Below are 4686 nucleotides of genomic sequence, written 5' to 3' on the forward strand. Positions count from 1 at the left end.
TCTCTCTCTCTTTCCCAGTGTGAACCTCCAGCTTAATTAGATATCTACTCCATTCTGAGCTTTGTTGTGTAAAGGCAAATACTCAATGTTCCAGGCATTGTTTTCCAACAGTTTGAATGAAAAAAAAATCAGATGATGAAATCTTCTAATTTCAATTAAGATTTGTTTGGACCTCGGCTAAGAGTATTGTTAAGTCTCTAAGGGAATAAATTTTTCTGATTATCATCTTGTCTTTGTGTTTAGGCCTCATTGCCTCCCGGTAAGCAGTGTAGTAGGGCAGATCCTTTGATGTGCACTGCAGTCAGCTGTGGGGTGTGTGTGTGTGTGTGTGTGTGTGTGTGTGTGTGCTTGTGTGATGGGGGAACTGCCGGCAACTCCACCTGTGCTTGGAAGGAAAGTTCTTTCCCACATGTTAGACACAGAGGCAGTCATAGTTCAAATTCCATGAATTGACAGTTAAATTTATTTTCTTATTGGGGTTTTTGGTTTCTGCCTTTTGTTTGTTTGGTTGGTTTGGTTTTTGTTTGTTTGAGGTTTTTTTTTTTTTACACCTAGCAATGGCAATGACTAAGAATTATGTTTAAGTCTACTGTTATTGTGGCTTGAGTAACATGTCCCTCTAACTTGTTGGCTTGACTTTGTATATATTAGGTGGTATACCATACATTCAGGTACTACATACATGTTTAAATGCAAACATTTCCTAGTCATTGGAATGATCTTTTCCTTAGTGTGGGTAATGTTTCTGCCCAAACTCTCCTTTGGTGTGAATATTTTTATCCTTCAGTAAAATATTCGTCACTATTTTACCAGCCTGTCAGGTCTATTAGCTGATTTCTGCTCTTTCTGTGTGCTCTAATGCCTCTTGTAATAAGTCCGTGGCTGCATTTTGTTTCATTTCTGAATTATAACAAGTCCTTAACCAGATAATTTAATTCATTTATCCTTGCTGTCGTTATCAATGGTTTGTTCTGAAATGGAACCCAGGTCCCCCTGAGTGCTGTGAACGAACCCTACCATGATCTACAATTCCTTATTCCTATTCCCAATACCAACCACACTTGGGATTTCTGTTCCATTTTATTTATTCCCCACTTTCTTACTTCATTTGACAGTTTTGTTTTCTTTCCTGACTGATTTTATTTAATTCTTTGAAGGTCCACACTGGGTCTAGCCTACCATCATTTCCTCCATCTAATAGAGATGGACAGATACAGGTAGTGTATGGTTGCTGCCTGTTCCTGGACCATGCTTAGGCTTGGAGCCTACCTACTCTTTACCCATGTGCTAGTGTCACTTGGTCGTTCAAGTGTAGTCTGCCTTAGTTCCCCCGTGGATTGCTTGCTAGGTCATCTCCACTCTCTTTGAATCACATCCCTCAGAGACTGTCCAGTGAGGGTCCCATTGGATAAAGTCTTGCTCGGCACTTTTCTGTGTGTGTAGCATAAAATTCTCATAGAATTATTCAGTCGGTGCTTTCAAAACATTACTTCACTACCTATGGTGTCTACTCCTGATGTTAATTATAACTTCCATCCTTCGCCCAGTTGCCATTACAGACCCTATTGGCTCTTCTTTTTCGCTATACCAGCAGGTTCGCCCGAGTCTGCTAATATTGCTTGACTGAGCTTCCCAATCTGAAGATCTGTGTCTCCAAAGGTTTAGAAAATTCTCACCCATTATTTCTTGAAATGTCATTTATTTCTGGAGTTATCATCTTCAAGAGCACATTTCAGCATTTTCTTTCTTTTCCAAATGTGCTTGGCTATGTTTTCTGTTCCCTGACCGAGTTTCCGAGCTACTCTTTTATTTCCTTAAAAGCATATTATAATTCTCTATTTTTGTCGTTTCTTATTTCTTCATTTTTGTGGCTCTTTCTGAGTTCATGTCACATCAATTTGATTTTACATATTTTTAACAGTATTGAGATGACATTTAAAATTTTTTTTTGTTATTTTATACACATGGGTGTTTTGCTTCGTTGTGTGAGTTTATGCCACACGGGGGTCTGGTACCTGTGGAGCTCAGAAGTACCAGAGCTGCGTGTGCTGGCACAAGCATTTAATCCCAGCACTCCAGAGGCAGGGGCAGAGGTGGGATCTCTGTGAGTTCCAGGTCACTATATAGTGAATTCCAGAGGGCTTTGGATCCCCTGGGAAATGGAGTGACAGATGGCTGTGAGCCTCTGTATGGGAGCTTTGAATTGAACCCAGGTCTTCCACAAGAACAGCTATTCTTAACTGCTGAGCCCTCTGTCCAGCCCAGATTGTATACAGCTAATAGCCCCAATCCATTTATTTTCTTTGAAGCCAGAGTTAATTCCCCTAGATGGTACCTGCATTTCCTTTCGCTAGTGGCTCAGGTGCCATAGGTCCACCATACTGCAGCCACTTCAGATTCTGTCCTTGTGAATGGGAAGACAAGTCAGGCACCTTGTGCTTGCTTGTCTCCACCGACCTGTTCTGCAAGTTTGAAAAACAGCGTCCACACTGCCCTCTTCTGTGGGATTCACTGCTTTCACTGTTGCATCAAGACACAGCCTCTCAGCTTGCTTTTCTGATTTGCTCCACAAGAGTCTGGCTCTGTGCCCCAAGCCCTCTGCAGCCTTCAAAGAAGGCGTGGCTCTGTAGGATTTGTTAGAGTCCTGAAGGCAATGGTTGGTTGATTTTGGTGCTGCAGATTCCTTACTTCTCTTCATCATCAGAGGGATGGGCCAACAAGATGTTACAGCATCTAAAACTTGTTGCTTGTTGGGGGGACATATCCTATGTAGCCAGGCTCACCTGAAACTGAGGCCCCTCCAGCTTTGGTCCCTTGAGTGTTAGTGTAGCTTGTTGCCTATATTTACCGTTGAAAGGACTACTAAGCTTGAGCCAGGAATTTGTAGAAATATGTATGTTTAATCCCCATCCCCATTAGTGAAATCCTTTATTTGAAAGACCTTGTAGTCTAATGTATCCTCGCAGGCTCCTGTGCTGCACACTGTAGGCAACAGCATTTGGAGGAGACAAGTGAATCACTCCTGTTCTTATGAGGCTGTTGGCTCCTCCTAGGAGTGAGTTTGTCGGAAGAGTGGCTGTGTCCCTTTCTTTGTTCTTAAACTCTCCCGCTCCTCCGTCTTCTGCCACAGGATGCTGAAGCAAGAAGGCCCTTGGTAGAAGCCAGCTCTTTGTGTTTGGGCCTCCCTATTTCCAAGTACTGTAACAAATACACCCATCCTTTCTAATTTACCCGTCTCTGCAGTGAGGACAAGGGACATCTGCTCTAATTCCTGTAATACATCTACAGTCAGTACTCCTAGTCATTCTCAGGATAAAGATGCTGTGTGCTCTTGCTTGTATCTTCAGCGCCCTCATTTCCCCATTCCTTAATTGGTATCTCAGCTGTTCAGTCTCTCAATGTGCCAAGCTACTGTTAGCTTCTGGAAGGTTCCTGTGTGCCTCGCCAGCTTCCAAACTTGTTTAGCACTCGCTGTTGTCAGCTTGTCTCCCCTATTTATCTAGGCCGGGTTTCTCTCCTCCCTCGAGAAAACCACGTGTCACCGATGTCACCAGTGTCTCTCATTTTGCTCCACGGAGACCTTCCTGATAGGGTTCATGCACATCTGCTCACTGCTGAACCCCTCAGAGTCCGGTTCTCTTTAATATGCGCAGAATGCCTTGTGACTGCATATAGGAGGAAGAATTGTTAGTCTCGTTGTTACACATGAAAATCTCAGCCAGAGATATCTAACAGAAGAAAACTTCCAGGCTATCAAGTGAGTTAGAAACAAAACAACCTCTTTCCCGTACAATCTCATTTCTTCCCCTTCCATCAGGCCACGAGGTCCATGTCAATCCATCTATTCCTCTCATTGTTGAGCCCTAAGCCTCCTCCTAAAGTGTCTTAATTACCTTTCTGTTTGGGAGTCCTCAGCTCTCAGCTTCCAGCTCCTGTCTCCATCCTCCCTGCGGTCGTGCTTTCTCACCACGATGGTGCTGGACTTCCATCTCTCTGGAATCCTCAGCCCCAGGGAAGCCCTCTTTTTTCTCGCCAATGGCACGGGAAGAGAGCAGTGTAGTGCTGCCCTCTTCTGCAGCTACTGCAAAGGAGCAGATGTGTCAGCTCCGAAGAACAAGTGGAAGCTCCCCTGCTACAAAGGACATGCCCAGCAAGTGTGACTCAGAGCCAGGCTGCTGCTGTTTCTGAATTGAGATGGCCTGTCCTACCATTGTGAGTTTTTGCCCCTTTCTTCTTGCTGAGAAGCAAATTTTATAAAGTAGCAAACAGGGTATTCTAAATACCTTTGCGGAAGTGGCCCTGCTGGCTACTCAAGAGGCCCAGGCAGGAGAGTGACATGAGCCCATGGGTTTGAAGCCGGTCTGAACAACCCATTAATAATCATCTGAATAACGACGAAGGGGAAAAAAAGATTGCCAGCGAAGAATGCCAAAATGCGGAGAGGAATACTACCGAATGTAGCTGGACCACTCTGTCAACAGATGGGTTTTATTTAGCTCAGGCCATCTGACTGAGAAACTGGAGAAGAAATCTGATGAACTGTCAAGTCATGAACTTCTGGTGGGCGCAGTTCTGCTCTGGGAAGTAATGAAGAGACACCCGTCATTCTCATTTCTCTCCACTGCCATCTTGTGACACGGCAAAGCTAGGTGTCAGTCACCTCTCATCGTTTTCAGTCTGAGTCTT

This window comes from Microtus ochrogaster, linkage group LG2, assembly GCF_000317375.1.
Source record: "Microtus ochrogaster isolate Prairie Vole_2 linkage group LG2, MicOch1.0, whole genome shotgun sequence".
NCBI classification, from domain to species: Eukaryota; Metazoa; Chordata; class Mammalia; order Rodentia; family Cricetidae; genus Microtus; species Microtus ochrogaster.